The following is a 17373-nucleotide window of genomic DNA, read 5'->3' as shown; positions in this document are numbered from 1 at the left end:
TCCTTTGCATATTTGGACTCTGCCCACCCCAAGTTGGTGGCCAGCACCACATCGTGTGCCGGCAAGTTCCACAATGTCATTATGTGAGGAACTACTTACTTATGTCCATCCAGAATCTCCCACCCTTCAGCTTCCGTGAACAATCCTGGGTTCTGGTATCATGGAAGTACCTCCACACCATGCAAAATTTCATAAACCTTTTTCACGTCTCCCTTCATTCATCTTATTTTCTAAGAGTTTTAACTGACCCTCATCCAGCAGCTGATCTAGCACCCTGATCATTTGGGTTGCTCTTTGCCTCGCCTTTTCAAGCCATACAGTATCCTTTTCTCACAGCGGTCCAGGTGTAGTCTTGCTGGGGGTCCGAGGGGGTTCTCAAGGGGGTCCATCTGAAGTGGTGTGGTATGGGGGAGGTGGTTCTGGGCTGTCTTCTCGGCTCCTAGTCTTCTTTCCAGCTCACGTGAGGCAGAGCTGCCATAGTAGTCGTAAAGGTGGGGGGAGGGAGCAAAAGGAGGGTTAAGGCTGTGGGTCGGGTAGGGATGTCACTTCCGGGGGTGTGGCAGGGGTATGGCTAGCTCACATCACTTCTGGGGCTTCTCAACGTCTGAAAAATTGTATCAGGGGCTGTCCAACGATCAAAAGGTTGAAAAAGGCTGCCCCAGATTCATATAAGGGCAGTACGGCTGAGGCAATTTGATCCCCTGTTCTTGTTTTAATGATGGCCAGTATGGAATATGCCCTTTTCACAGGAGCTGCACACGGGGTAGGCTATTTCATCCAATTATACCATCCCAAGATTTCTTGGTTTGTTGCTGCCTGCTCAGGTCTCCCATCAGCATATACGTGACGTTGGGGTTATTTACTTCACAATGCGTCACTCCTTGCCTCCTCGCAATGAATCTCTTTTGCCATTTTAATGTCTGTTCCTCAAGGGTGGCGAGATCCTTTGGGAGCTCTTTGCAATCCAGTTGTATCTGAACCACCCTAAGTAAAAAAAATAATTTACAATCACAAACTTGGCCACCTCAGAATTCCCCCTTACCTCATTTGAAAACAAATTTAAGGGGCTTCACTGCTCACATTCCTACCTCTAAACAATGGGCTGTTTTATTCCTTCTCTCTGCTTCCTGTTTGTTTGGGTTTTTTTTGGGGGGATAGCTAATTTCCTTCTTAAAGAGGACTTGTCTTCTTATCCCCTGACTCTGAAGTTTGCTCAGGAATCTTTGATGACGGTATTTGTCAAAAATACAAATAAACTCTGTCAACCACATGTTTCTTTGACACTCTCACGGAACTCTAAAAAGTTAAGGAAACAGGACTTAATTCTGCAGAAGCCACGTTGGTTTGTTTTTTCAGCACGACCTGCTTTTCTATATGCGTGACAATTTCATTTTTGATTTTTTCCATCCATTTTCCTGGAGCACATGTTAAGCTAACTGGTTTGGAATTTCTCAGATTCCTCCCCCAATCCATTTGTTGTTTAATGGCTGTTTCATTGGCCACTCTCCATCCTTTGGTACAAACTCTGATCTTAGGGGCAGGTTTCTTGTCTTGGTTGTTATATTTGTTCTGCTGCTTCAGACCAACCTGGCGACCCGCCTGAATCTATTCTCTTTATAAAGTTCAAAGGCAGCTGAAAGCATTTTGTAATTTCAGGCCTCATGAACAGCATCCTGTTATTAGGAGTGCATTTTTAAATGATGATGGGGAAGGATACTAATGGTTACTGGGTAAACGGAATTGATCTGGACAGTCCAAAATTGAGGTCAAGAAGAAAATTTCCCCTAGGTCTAATGAATGACGCTCTAAAGTAACTGGTTGCCTTGAGTCAGGTGGCTGCAGTTCATTGAACCAGCCTGTTGCTCCAGTAAAGTATTTGGCATGGCGCACATTCATCCTGATCTCTGCTTGTGGATGAAATTGCACTAATCCGATGAGCGCATTAACCTCACAGTTGACGCCGAAAACCTTCATCCTGTTGTACAGCTGCAGAGGAACTTCTACATTTAAAGAATCCTGTGACCGCTCAACATGCAAGACTTCTGCTCTTCTCTACATGCAGGATTCCTGTTTTGCATGCAACAATTGCTGCATTTTGCTCTGTAGGCAAGACTTGTTGCATTATACAATACTGGTGGGCATGCAAGATTTCTTGTATTCTGTCCTACGTGCATTCTGTTCCATTTTGCACTTTCACTTTCTGTTCCATGTGCAAGATTTTCTGAATTTCTGCATGCAGCCTGTGGCTTTGTAACACAATACAGAGCAATATTTTTTCCTGTCACAGTGTGCACTTTGACATTTTCCCCTCCGCAAGAGACAAGAGCTCAACACATGAAGCAAATCTGTCGAGGTAAATCAATGCCTTAGCTGAACGCTTCCTCCGGAGACTTACGGAGCCGTCCTAACAAGAGTTGCACCCTTCTAACTTGCAAGGCAGTCGGCTCAAAAACGGTATTGTAAGTGACAACCAAGCCCCTGAACTAATGTACATTCTCCATCAAGCCCATGAACAATATGTAGAAATGAAAGTATTTCTGTGTGCTGGAAACACTGCCAAACATAAGAATCATACAGGTAGACTGCAGTCAGACCCTCAGAGTCTCCAAAACAACATCCATGGTCATAAAAACGTGGTGACACAAGGACCGTTTATGCACTGGAAGATTCATGCCGGGCTGCAGGCTAGAGTTTTAGTCATGGCAGGTTGCCCCACCTCTTCCTGCACCCACATGGGGAAGCATTTGGCCTGGTGCTCCTCATCCAGCCCGGATTTGTACTCCTGCATGAGAGCTGGGGCAGTGAAGTTCCCAGTGCATAAACGGTCAAGGTGAGCAATTCCCTCTGTAGTGAAAGTGGAACAGGTAGCGGAACTGCGCAGTGAGCCAGACTTGGAATCTTGGACACCTTGGAAGTTCACTGCTCCTGTAATTTTTGTTTCAGTCTGGTCATATGAACTTTTCCATGCAGACAGCATTGCCTACTCTGACTGCCAGGAGCTCTCCAGGGTCTCATCTGGAGATCTTTTATATCTCTCTGCTATCAGATCCTTGTAAGAGATGATGCTGGGGGATGAACCTTGAACCTTCAGCATGCAAATATCAGATGCTTTACCAGTGATGCTCTACAATTACTATGTGTCCTATCATGGGTCTTTGTTGCATGCGCTGACTGGCAGCAGCTTTCTAGGGTTTCAGGTCAAGGGCATCCTTGGCCACCTGATCCTTTTATCTGGGAATGCTGGGGATTGAACTTGGGAACTCCTACATGCAAAGCAGATGACCTAACACTTAATCACACCTCCCCACTGGTCCACAGTGCACATCTTCCTGGTGGCAATTAACACAGCAACAGTGCACAACCTGATTAGACAAAGGCTTATTTAGGAATTAACATACTTGACAGGAAAGAAGAGAGACAGAGACAGGCTCCTAAGTATACCCGAGAGAGAGGACAAGACTGAGTGTGTCACTTCCAAGAAGAGGGGGGAAATTGCTCTGAGAACAGCAATCTGGAGACAGACAAGGAATGACACCTGAAAGGAGAGAAGGTGCTGAACACACTATCCTCCCTAATTGCCTTCTCGCTGTCCCTTACAGCAGGGGTCGTCAACCCCTGGTCTGCGGCCCACTACCGGGCTGCAAAGGCCTCGGTACTGGGCCGCCGGCAGCCGCGCCTGCCTCCCCCCCCTGTGAGAAGCTCGCCAGGCTGCAAGCGAAGCGGCCACCAAAGCGGCCGCTTCGCTTGCGGCTCGGCTAGCTTCTTGCTGTGAGAGGAGGGGAAGAGGCAGGCGCGGGCTCCGGCATGCCAGCGGATGCAAACGTGCATGCGCGGGGCTGCCGTGAATGCGCATTAGCGCCCCCTGCTGGCAAAACATGCATGCTTGCTACTCTGCGCATGCATGTTTTCCCCAGCAGGTGGCGCGCATGTGCATGCGCGGCGCCCGGGCCGCCAGCTTTCCCTCCCCCCCAGAGGTGGTCCTCTACCGGAAAAAGGTTGGGGACCGCTACCCTACAGGATCTTCTTCCCCTGCAGGTGTGCCTTTTCCAGCACTTCTCTCAACTGGAAGTTACTTTTCCCCCCCACATGGAGTTTTCATGCGCAGTATTGCACATACAGTCTCAATGGCTGCACATGGTGTGATCATAGGTCAAATACATTGGGAATTCTGACACAGGGTGGTGGGTCCAGTCACAAAATGGCCATTGTGGCAGGTGGAACCAACCATAAAATCGTGGCTGCAGGAGGCGGAGACATACACACTCAAAGGAAACACAAATGCAAAGGACAAACACGATTCCTATCCCCGTAATTGAAACAGAAAGCGTTCTGCACTTTATGGGGAAGCTTGGGGGAGGGGAGTGGTGGTCTCGAAGCTACTTGTTTTTTTTTCTTTTCCTGACTGTGTGTGTGTGTGTGGGGGGGGGTAGGGTGAAGTCCAGCCATTAAAGAGTGCTTTATTAGCCAGAGCAAGCAGGGGGAGGAGCCAAGTCCAGCTGAGTCTGCTTGCTTCTTTCTTTTCATGAAGGGGGGGGAGAAGGGGGCGGGAGCCAGCAACAGCCTCTCAGAAGACAAGGCAAATCTCTGCTGGGAGAAGTATGGCCTTCAGGAGTGCAGTTGCTTTAAAACAGGGCAAAAATACGTCTTGGGAGGGAAGTCTTGTAACCGGGAACCAGGAAGTCTTTGAACTGACGCCCAGCCAATCAGAGACAGGCTATTTCTCTATGTCAGCATTGCAGGAAGTTAATCCGGCCAAACACAGAAGTATTAAATGATGACTGGGAAGGCTTCCAAAGGCACTTTTTCAAATATAGCAACTTATATTCACTCCTGGATATCTTGGGGGAAAAGGTGGAGTCACCCAAATCAATCATGCATGCTGCAGAAAATTTAAAGCGCCCAAAATGGAAATCGAATACAGTGCAGAGGGGAGGGGTTTATTCAGGGTGGGAGAGGATAAAAAGCCCCATGCAGATTTGACCAAGGTCTGCCCTGGCTTTTCATGTGCTCACATGAAGCCAGTACAGAAAGATTCTATTATGCCTCACTCCAGCGGCGGCCGGAGGGGGGGGAGTTCACAACTCTATCCTACCATCGTGTGAGTGAAAAAAAATGCCCCATTCAGCTTTGCAGCACCATGAAGCGCCATGGAGATGAACAGGGCATTTTTGTCCCTACTGGGACACCCTAGGTGGGGGAGGAGATGGGCCTGGAAAGCCTGGCATGACCACCAATGGCACCCGCATTAGAAAAGGGAATGTTGAAAAATCAGCATTCCTTTAACGTGGGGCATCAGAGGCCCTAAAGCAGGACGGGGCCGGGCTGATGGTGACATCATGCATCAGCGGCCCAGCTTATCCCTCCCGTGCATAATTGGTCATTGTCTGCCAGGAACTAGCTATTCTGAGGCAGCTAGATCAGTTCTGAAAGCTTCCCAAGTGATTTTACTGTCACATTATGTATAATGAACTTCACCATTTGCCCATCTGGCCTCAGCATAACCTAGAGGGATTTAGACCCCACTTTATAATGACCTGGCTATGATAAAGAGAGATGAGCCCACCAGTATTTCACAGAAAGTGGCTCCCACCGGCAGAACAGCCATTGCCTCGTGCTCGCTGAACAAACCACAAATAAGTTATGTTTAAATCATCAACCAGGTAGAATAACAGTAAGGGAAACAAGATCAATCAAGCACATTTATGCTGCATTTACGGGCTGTGGAGGTTTGCTTTCCTTGGGCCAATCCTGGTACGATCCTGACCTGGAGATGTGCCTTCCACTCCATAATATATTGCGAGGGCTGCTTCAGCCAGTCTTGTCGCTGCCAATAATCCCTGTGGCTGCAAGACAAGAGAGTAATTGTGGCGCTTCCAATTATACCACCAGGAAAAGCATCAGGGAGGGGAGGGGAACAAACAACTCCCACTTGGGACACAGCATTCCCCATGACTTTTGAATCTTGGATGAAAAGGAGCAACAAAGGCAAGTTTCCACAACTCAAAGGCACGAAGCTCTCCCTCAAATTACAGCATTAGTAATCCATCCCTACAAGGCCCAAGGAGGCTTGCAACAAAATGCAAACGGCATTCTTCTCAAAGAGAAAAACGACCCTCATGCAACAATTCCTCACCAGTCAACAGGAAAACCCACACGGATGGTTCCAGAAGGGTCTGAAATAGCGCTGCCTCATGGTCCTTTCGGTGATGGAGTTCTCCTGACCTCCTCAGGCAGGCACAGGGGAAGAGCTGCAGTCAAAACAGGCCAAATCAAAGAAGAGCAAAAGCTCCAAGGGGCAGCATAGGAAACAGAGAATGCTGAGAGAAGTGTGTGTGCATGCATGTGTGTGTTGGGGGAGTGTGCCTGTGTAGAGAGGCAGGATGAGACGGTAGGGGAAAGAAGGGCTGTTAGTAAATGATTGGGGGAAATGGGTGCAAAGTCAGTGAGAAGCAGGGGGCTCTCCTCCCTTTGAGTTTTCCCATGTCCCTTGCTAATATGCAGTAGAGACTTACTGAGGCACACTCAGGGCTGAAATGCGCACTTTTGTGCTCCCCACAACAATACAGAACCAATGACTCAGTTTGCACAGACAAAATCAAAGTAGGATGTGGCCACGCTAACGATCCTACGGAGGACTGAGCTTGAGGTCCAAGGGAAGACTGAAGCAAGAGCAGCATCAGCCAATGGGCTGCAAGGTTCCCCGCTGCAGGAGCCAATGGAGCCAGCTTGGTGTAGTGGTTAGGAGCGCCAACTTCTAATCAGGTGAGCCGAGTTTGATTCCCCATTCTACCACATGCAGCCAGCTGGGTGACTTTGGGCTCGCCACAGCACTGATAAAGCTGTTCTGACTGAGCGGAGATATCAGGGCTCTCTCAGCCTCCCCCCCCCCCTCACAGGGTGTCTGTTGTGGGGAGAGGAAAGGGGAGGCGACTGTAAGCTGCTTTTAGACTCCTTCGGGTAGAGAAAAGTGGTATATAAGAAATTGTGCCCTGTTCGATGCCTGCCTCACAGCCCTCAGGAGGTGATTTGGGTAACCTTTTTAGAAGTATGGTTTTCGCGGTGTTGTTTTGCTTTTTAAAAATTTGTGACGGGAGTGAAGATTAGAAATTTGAAGAAGGATATAATTAACAGACTAGAGCAAGTGACCTCTGGGAATCTTTCCGGCTACTTCTATAACGTGATATCCTACAGTGACTTTTGTTGTTCCTGCTGCCACCTCTTGGCCAAAACACGTCTCAGGAATGGGTTAAGCAGAAGCTGCCTGAACTATATTCTAATTACATTGAAGGAATCTGCTGTTTGCTGGCCTCCGACACAGAGTCGTTTTATTGTGGTTGTAACTCCTGCGATCTCACAGTTAGGCAAATCACCAGCGTAGTCTGTTCTGGAACCTGCTTAGAGCAGGAGTAGTCAAACTGCGGCCCTCCAGATGTCCATGAAATACAATTCCCATGAGCCCCTGCCAGCATTCGCGTTTGCTGGCAGGGGCTCATGGGAATTGTAGTTCATGGACATCTGGAGGACCACAGGTTGACTACCCCTGCGGTAGAGCATAGGCCTGTGGTGGGTTCTGCACAATGGGGAAGTGGGATCATACCAGGCTGTACCACTTCCTCCTTCACTGTGCTTTGGCCTTGCATAAGGGCTTACGCATGTGGATCCCAGTACATGTAAGGAATCTTGACATCTCATTCTGTGGGGTAAAGATGACGCAGTTTAGGCCTATAAAGAGGAAACTCTACACCTGCGCTCGTAGCACAACCAACATGTGGTCATCAGACATGCTGGTGGGTGGTAGCTGATATCTCACAGAATGTGCAGCTCATATAAACAGGACTTCTATGATTGTCTGAATGGGGCTCATAGAAGAAATATTTTTTGGAAGCAGATGGGCCCAGAACATGTCGTGGGTCACCACTTCAATATGTCAAATACCAATAGAAATTCCACCCAGACTGGCTATCTCATCTGACATGATGGAATCGTCTCTCTCAACTGGATCGTCTACGTTTGAAATCTGCTTGTTAATCAATATTTTGCAAACCTGAAGTATTAGGAAGAAAATCTGTTGTAATCCATATGCCATTGATTATGCCATTATATACCCAAAGTGAGGAAAGCTTAATGTGTCTATTTAGAGGAGAAGAAGGGAAAGGTGTTTTGAGCTACTTTAGGATTCCTTCCGGTAGTGGAAAGCAGGGTATAAGAAAACAGCTGTTCTTCAGAAATATGTCTGACTAGCAAGAAAGCCCATTGCAACCAGGAATGCAATGGGCGCTAGGACCCAGGGGACACCAGGAGGTGTTTTTTTTTCTGCTGCGTGGAGCTGTGAAAGGCTCCGACAGGGTTTTTTTGTTTTCTGCTGCTTGGAGCTGGGAAAGGCTCCTACAGGGTTTTGTTTTCTGCTGCTTGGATCTGTGAAAGGCTCCTTCCGGGGTTTTTTTTCTGCTGCTTGGAGCTGTGAAAGGCTCCTGCAGGGTTTTTTTTTTCTGCTAGCTCTCGTGGGCGTGCCGGCTTGGAGCTCCTACAGGGGTTTTTTTCCTGCTGCTTGGAGCTGGGAAAGGCTCCTTCAGGGTTTTGTTTTCTGCTGCTTGGATCTGCGAAAGGCTCCTACAGGGTTTTTTTTTTCTGCTGCTTGGATATGTGAAAGGCTCCTGCAGGGTTTTTTTTTTCTGCTAGCTCTCGTGGGCGTGCCGGCTTGGAGCTCCTACAGGGAGCTGCTGCTTGGAGCTGGGAAAGGCTCCTTCAGGGTTTTGTTTTCTGCTGCTTGGATCTGTGAAAGGCTCCTGCAGGGTTTTTTTTTTCTGCTAGCTCTCGTGGGCGTGCCGGCTTGGAGCTCCTACAGGGGTTTTTTTTCCTGCTGCTTGGAGCTGGGAAAGGCTCCTTCAGGGTTTTGTTTTCTGCTGCTTGGATCTGTGAAAGGCTCCTTCAGGGTTTTGTTTTCTGCTGCTTGGATCTGTGAAAGGCTCCTACAGGGTTTTTTTTTCTGCTGCTTGGAGCTGTGAAAGGCTCCTTCCGGGGTTTTTTTTCTGCTGCTTGGAGCTGTGAAAGGCTCCTGCAGGGTTTTTTTTTTCTGCTAGCTCTCGTCGGCGCGGCGGCTTGGAGCTCCTACAGGGGTTTTTTTTTCTGCTGCCTCTCGTCGGCGCGGCGGCTTGGAGCTCCTACAGGGGTTTTTTTTTCTGCTGCCTCTCGTCGGCGCGGCGGCTTGGAGCTCCTACAGGGGTTTTTTTTTCTGCTGCCTCTCGTCGCGCTAGCGGCGAAAGGCTCCTCCGGGGGTGTTTTTTTTTTTCTGCAGCTTCTCGGCGGCTGGAGTCTTGTGTTGTGTTTGCGGCGGGGGCTTCCTTGGGGCCGGCCTGACGCGGTGAGAGACGCTTCGCGCCTCTCACCACGTCAGGCCGGGAGCAACTGCGAGCCGCGCTGAGCGCGGCTCGCAGTTGCTGGGGCTGGGAATCGGAGGGACCAATCGGCAGGCGCTTCGCGCCTGCCGTTTGGTCCCTCCGGTTGTCTGTCATGAGGAAGGGTCCAATCCGGACCCTTCCTCATCCCGGACACATCCCGCCCCAGAACCCCTTACTGTTTTATTTAGTCCGTGGCGCCCGCGGCGCCACGGGCGGTGTACAGATAGATGAATATTGACACTCTTCTATTATTTGCTGATAGAAGACCAATTAAGGCAACTTGTCAGAGGCCTAATTGCTAATATAAAGGATCAAGCAGTACATTACATTCAAATCTTCTTAGAATGAAATCCCCTAAAAAGCTTTCTCAATAGCAGCTCTTATTCCCTTCACTAAGAAACCGGAGTTGCCCTCCTTATCCAGAGGATAAGAACAGGATAAGAAAGATGTTAAAACCAAGATTCAGCTTAAAAGGCCCTCTTGCAGGAGGCATACTGCATTTCATGGAGAAATAATAGCAAGCTTGTTCCTAATCCTGTCAATCATAATTTTATTTTACAAATCACTGTTGAACCACTGTAACGAAACACAGCCGGATCCTGCAGAGGGTTTCTACTGATGGAAAGTGAGGGTATTTGGGGGGGGGGGGGTTGCCAGTTTCTCATGACAAATGTCCAATTCCCCTTTCATCCTATTCCTGTTAGTGTTTCCTTGCTGGATATGTCCCACTCCCAGCAAGCATTGCCTGCTGGTACAAGAGCAGCCATTGGGCGAAAGAAAACAGTCACTATAAATCACTATGACATTACTTATTGAAATCCCTGGAAGTGATATCATACTTCTATACGAATCATTGAAACCTCCGTGGGCCTGCCCTAGTTTCCCTGGCAATTCCTAGAGAACTGTGAAGTCACATCCTGGTTTTCCTAGACCAGACAAGAAATCATACAACTCAAATAAAACACAAACCCAAGCAAACCAAATAGCAAAAGTTTTAAACGCAAATACAGCTGATATTCTTCCAACATCTCCAAGCTAAGTTACTAGAGAGCGAGCTTGGTGTAGTGGTTAAGAGCGCCAATTTCTAATCTGGCCAGCTGGGTTCGAATCTGCGCTCCTCCACATGGAGCCAGCTGGGTGACCTTGAGCTTGCCACGCACTGATAAAGCTGTTCTGACCGAGCAGTGATATTAGGGCTCTCTCAGCATCACCTTCTCACAGGGTGTCTGTTCTAGGGAGAGGAAAGGGAAGGAGATTGTAAGCCGCTTTGAGACTCTTTCGGGTAAAGAAAACCAGCATATAAGAACCAACTCTTCTTCTAAAATTTGGTAGCTGTTCATTATTTGCTGGAAGACCATTAAACCCGATGAAAGTGTGTGTGAGGGGGGAATTCTGAGGGCCATTCCGCACGACCGCCAATGTAGCTAAATCTGAGTGCTATCGAAAAGCGCTGCAATTAATAGCGGCAGGTCTCGGTAACGCACAGAGCCGTTTTTCTCAGAAAAAAGGCTCTCCAACTAGCGCTGTTCTCATAACGCACAAGTTTACGGTCTTGCCAGAATTGCAACAAAGGAGGCGATATTTCTCCTCGCTTTTGTGGATTCCCTGAAAAGTGCTACAAACAAACGATTTTTGCAGGAGTGTTGCAGGTTGTGTATGACATCGTGCATAATGTTAAAAAAATAGCATTACACAATGGTAAGACTTCAGCAATGTTAACGCTTTGTGGAATGTCCCTGAGATGTATTTTGAGATGAACTAGAAGCTATTTGGAAGTGCATTAATGTACATTTATAATGTACATTGTGCTGTGTATATTAGTATATATTCTTATGATTTGGATTCTGACTATATAATAAAGGGGGGAGGAAGAAAACAAACAGTTGCTCAGTAACTAAGCTGATCCTTTGAGAGCTAGGGAGACATTAGTCAATGGTAAAGTATCTGCTCAGTATGCAGTAAGTTCCAGGTTCAGTCCCCGGCATCTCCAAGTTGTGGTTTGTTTTTAAGTATCAGATAGTGAAGTGAAATCCTTGAGACTCTGGAGAGCTGCTGCCAGTCAGAGAAAACAATCCCAAACTAGATGATCCAAAAAACAGCATATAAGAACTAATTCAGTATGTCCATAGGATGGAGATGTTAACATCCATTGTGCCCTTAGGCCATTTCTTATGTCTTCCTCTTATTCCAGGCCATTCAAGGTTGTGTATGTCTGCCAAGTACTACAAAATGCTTCAAATCCATGGGCCATTCCGCACCAGGATCTATGTGGCAAATTGGTTGCGGGACGAAAAAACGCCATTTTAAATTGTGGAATTTGTCGTTATGCATACCTGGCTTTGTAGTGGAATCCAGTTGCGTTTCTATCGTTTCCCACAGGCTTCCGGTCTCGGCAAAAATCACTAGCCAGGAAGCGATATTGCCGAGCTCGTCCCGCCCCTGGCTGTCAAGCAGCCAATGGGCGGCCATTATCATGATCCCAAAAAGCCCCTTTCCCTTTAAGGAAGTTTTTTTAAAACAAAAAACATACGTTGCAACGAATCTGCGTTGATCCGTTGCAACGGAGAGACCCGTCTAGGTAACAGGTGGTGTTTGAGCTGCTGTTTCATCGTTGCCACGCTCCCCCCAAGTGAAAAAAAAAATTAACCTCCCCCCCACCCGGCACAGGCGCGATTTTCGGCCGAAAATACAGTGAAAAATAAAGGGAAAATAAACCAGCAAACGGGGCTGTATGTTGTTTCGTGCTTGGTGACTTAAAACAGCTCTGCAGCCAGGGAAGCCTCGCTGGGTAAACGAAGGCTTGCCGGTGCATTGATCTGCGCTCAGTCGGAGAAAAAAAATGGCGATCGCTTCGCTTGAAGATCAGAGGAGAGAGCCAGGGGGAGGGACTTTGCAGAAACCGCAACAATGGTAACGCACAGAACTTTCCCGCTAGTGTTGCAGATTGGTTGCAGGAGTGTAGCGCTTTCCGGAGGGTGAACCCACTTTTTGGGATTTCCCTGAAAGCGCTACAATGAAGCGCTTTTTGCGGATTGGTTTCAGGAGTGTTGCAGATTGTCAACGACGTTGTACATAACAGCAAAACTGTAGCAATTTCAATTTGTAACCATTGTGCTATTTTGGACGAGTGCAGAATGGCCCCATGACTCGGGCCCCATGACTCAGGACACATACAGGCAACAATGGCCACATACAGGCAACAATGGCCACCTTCGATACAAAAAGAAAAAAAATTCATCTCCAACCTGCGTCTTGCTCAAGACATCCATCCTCCCCATTACGGTCGAAACGTGCTTGATTTCTAGAGAACCTATTTTGGGCACCCACCCCTGCATGCCTCTCTGATCCCCACATCCTGTTTTGCCTCATCAACCACATCAGAGCCTCCTACACCAGTCAGGCCACACGCAGAGCAAGAAGTGGGGACGGAGAGGGGGGGGAGAGTTTAGTTGACTTCTTTGTTGAGTTGAACTCTAGTTGATTGTAATCCGTGGCACCCTGCTGTCCTTTCTCCAGCCACTCATAATGCTGGTGTTTTTCTCCAGCCAGTCATAATGCTGGTGATCGTAACACAATGACCTTCACAGAGATATTCAGTTGAGATGTGTACTGGCTTCAGAGACCCTGTTCCCATGTTGCAGAGCTGGGCATTCCGCCAGCCAAGTGTGGGACAAACTAGGATGTGCTTTATGTGTGGGCTCCTTTTTGGTTTTTTTACGTCACTGATAATAATAGGTGTTGTTTGCATTCTTAGTTCTCCAGACCTCAGGTATGAAGAAGGGTTGGTTTTTCTGCCCCACTTTTCACTACCTGAAGGAGTCTCAAAGCGGCTTACAATCGCCTTTCCTTCCTCTCCCCACAACAGACACCCTGTCAGGGAGGTGGGGCTGAGAGAGTTCTAGGAGAACTGCTCTGTGAGAACACTTATAACAGAACTGTGACTAGCTCAAGGTCTCCCTCTGGCTGCCTGTGGAGGAGTGGGGAATCAAACCTGACTCCCCAGATTGGAGGCCCCCAGCCATGGCGGCCATTGGAGAGCACCAAAGGTGAGCTGGCGGCAGAGTGGCAGGGCAGCCTCCGAGGCAGCAGCCAGGGAGGAGGACGAGGAGGAGCTGCGGCCCAGTGCCGACTGACCTATGGACCAGTACCGGTCCCCGGCCCGGGGGTTGGGGGCCACTGCACTACAGCACTACACCAAGGTAGCTCTGTATGTTGTGCTGTAATATATACTGTAGTACTTAAACCATAAACAATGTATTTATGAAACAAGGACTAGTTGGTAACATCAGAACCTCATAGAAAAGAAACGCGTCTGCACACTGCTTTATTTGAGGGCCTGAAACACATTCTCTTCTCCATTTGCATAATGTATTATAATACAGGGGCACAGAACAGTTCACCTAGAGCTCTCTCAGCCCCACCTACCTCACAAGGTGTCTGTTGAGGAGAGAAGAGAAAGGTGTTTGTACTCATGGTAACTGTAGTCCATGGACATCTGGAGAGCCACAGTTTGGCCACTCCTGTTCTAAGGGGTTTACAATAATGAATTAAGATACAGCCCCCATCTCAGGTTGGCAAATAGAAAATCATGACAAGAGAAGGGGGAATGAAGTTTGAGAATGACCACAGTAAGTCCCGAAAGTGTAATTTTTGCCCATTGAGTGCAGGAATGCCAGTCTCCAAGTGGGGGATTTCCCAGAATTACCCCTCACCTCCAGACTAAAGAGAGCAGTTCCCCTGGAGACTCCTTCGGGTAGAGAAAAGAGGCATATAAGAACCAACTCTTCTTCTTCATCTGAACGGCAAACTGACTTTTTCTTGTTGGCGTTCTTACTGGAATGATCGTGATATAGCTAGGCTTGCCAATCTCCCCCTAGTGGCTGGAGATCTCCCAGGTTTACAAGTAATCGCCAGTTGGCAGATCAGCTCCCCTGGAGAAAATAGGGGCTTCAGAAGGTGGGCTCAATGGCCTTGTACTCTGCCGAAGCCCCTCCCTACCCTAAACCCCGCCCTTCCCTGACTCCACCCACCAGTCACCCAACCCAGAGCTGTCAACTCTCCCTGCAATCTTTGGCCCTCTAGCCAATGATAGAGGCCAGAGTAGTGATGAGAACTTATTGAGGGCTCCGTGGCTCAGTGGCAGAGCATCTGCTTGGCATGCAGAAAGCCACAAGTTCAGTCACTGGCCTCTCCAGCTAAAAGGCTTGGGATGTGAAAACCCTCTTCCGGAGACCCTGGAGAGCTTCTGCCAGTCTGGGTAGACAATACTGATGTTGTTGGACCAATGGCTTGATTGAGTAGGAGGCAGCTTTCCCATGTTCATGTGAACAGTTATCCCTTCTGCCACCGGAAGTGGGGTTCCCAGCCTCCAGGTGGGGCCTGGAGATCTATAAGTACAATTGATCTTCAAACTGGAGAGATCGGTTCTCACCAGATGCTTTGGAGGGTAGACTCAATGTTATTATCCTCCACTGAGGCCCCTCCCCCAACCTTGCCTCCCCCAGGCTCAACCTTCAAGTCTACTAGAATTTCCCATCCCTGATTTGGTGCCCCCAACCCAGTCCATCAATGTCTTTGGTTGCATTTTCAGCCGTTCTTTATGGCTGCGTTGCCAATTAATGAGTTGGTGGAGAGACTCCTTCCCATTCTAGCCAGCCGGCTACAACCCTCTGAAGGGCTGAGGAACAATCTTCAAAACAAAGTGGGAATAGATAGCACAGTCACCATACCTGCTTGAGCTGTGCCAGGAACAGGCCTTGGACTCTGTGCCCCATTTGTGGACCTACCAGTTGGTTGGCCATGGTGGGAAACAGAATGCTGGTCAAAATGGACCACTGGTCTGATCCAGCTTTTCTTACATTTTTATGTTTACATAGAAGAAGAAGAAGAAGAAGAAGAAGAAGAAGAAGAAGAAGAAGAAGAAGAAGAAGAAGAAGAAGAAGAAGAAGAAGAAGAAGAAGAGTTGGTTCTTATATGCCGCTTTTCCCTACCAGAAGGAGGCTCAAGGCGGCTTACAGTCGCCTTCCCATTCCTCTCCCCACAACAGATACCCTGGTAAATATTCAATTTACTCCGAATTTATTGATGGGGGAAGTGTTATTGGATAAGCAGCCCAGGCAATCCTGATGCTGTTAGAAGCGAAGCAGGGCTGACCCTGGCTCATATTTGGATGGGAGCCCTCCAAGGATTTGGGTGGTAGTTCCTCCCATGAGCCCTGGTGGTCACGATGCCAAGGCAATGCCATGCAATCCTTGGCTCTCCTGGCTACACGACACATACTGTAAAATAAATACATAAATCGGGGATAAATACAGTGCATTCCTCCCTACGTCAGCATTGCCTTTTATAGGAACCTTGACGCCCCTGTAGCAATCTCTGATGTTTGCATAGTGAAGTGACAGGAAACCACTTCCGTCTTTCTTTTCTATATTAATCCTGCAGCTGTAGAGAAGCCGGACCTATTCCTGCTGCATACATCTCACCCAAATCTACCGCATTCACTACACTATAGGCTCTGACCCAGAACATTCAGAGGGAAGCTACAGAACAACCGGCTCTTGCGATGGATGTCAGCCCAGATCCTCCCTTATGGCTGTTTCACAACCAACGGAGAGCCATACAGAATCCTGCTCTCTGGACAAATGTGCTTGCATCTGCAGGGGAGGATAGAAGGAGGGCAAATGTGCAAATATCCTTACCCACCTTGTACCACCCCTACCTGCATGGAGCTCTTCCCAAAGATCCAATTGCCAATCAGCTATTGGGTGCTGGAAGGAAAATGGCAGTGCAGAGTTGTACCTTACAGCAGCCTTTCTCAACTTTTTTATCATTGAGAACCCCCTGAAACATTCTTCGGGGTTCAAGAAATCCCAGAAGTGGCACAGTTGTATAGAACAGAGGTAGTCAACCGGTGGTCCTCCAGATGTCCATGGACTACAATTCCCATGAGCCCCTGCCAGCGTTGTAATTGTAGTCCATGAACATCTGGAGGACCACAGGTTGACTACCCCTGGTATAGAATACGGTTGGGAAGCATAGCTGAAAAACACGCCCACCTGGGGGTCCTCCCCTTCCCACCCTCTCCAGACCCATCATTGGGGAGGGGGGAGGTCGACATATATGGTCATATCACCCAATAAATGTTTAACAAATTTTAAAAGGATATAAAAATTTATAAACTCCCACCCCTTCAGGAAACTCTTCCAGGGCCGTCAAGAAACCCTGGTTGAGAAAGCCTGGCTTATGGCAACAGAACAACAGAGGTGGCTTGTCATTGCTTGGTCCTTGTAGTGACCCCCGACTTCCTTGGCAATATCCCACCCAAATAGTCACTTGGGCTAGCCCTGCTTAGCGTCTGATACTGGGTGAGATTGGGCTAACCCAGGTCTGAAGGAGGGGGGGGGGGGCTGAATCCTTTTCTCAGCAAGTGGTAGAAGGTGAGCCACACTCTGTGGACCTGGCACAGAAAGACCCAGCTGTTGGGTAAATGGCTGTCCAGTACTTGGGGTGGGGAGGTAAGCAACACCTGTGAAGCCCAGTTCAATGCAGTGCCACAGAAGGAGTGGGGAAGCTATTTAAAGTTTGGGACTCCCTTCCTCAGATGCATCCTGGTCATGCTAGTTCATCTTTGTTTTGCTTAGTGTGCTAATAAAGTGTGTGCTAATAAAGGGAGTGGGATTCACGCCCAAATCTCCCTGTTTAGAGGCAGGACTGTATTCCCATCAAAGTTAAGCTGCACTGAATGTCCTTGAACGTTCTTGACTTCCTGCAAAATGAGAAAGGCAGTAACTCTTAAGGACACACATCATGGATGCAACATGGGAAGGGCAATAACATCACACACAGCATTGCCCACATAATTTTTAGCTTAATTAAGGAGTGGAAGAGCCTCTTGTGGCGCAAAGCGGTAAAGCAGCAGACATGCAGTCTGGAGCTCTACCCATGAGGCTGGGAGTTCGATCCCAGCAGCCGGCTC

The sequence above is a fragment of the Paroedura picta genome, chromosome 2 (assembly GCF_049243985.1).
Source record: "Paroedura picta isolate Pp20150507F chromosome 2, Ppicta_v3.0, whole genome shotgun sequence".
In the NCBI taxonomy this organism is placed as follows: domain Eukaryota; kingdom Metazoa; phylum Chordata; class Lepidosauria; order Squamata; family Gekkonidae; genus Paroedura; species Paroedura picta.
Note: the sequence above shows the minus strand (reverse complement) of the source record.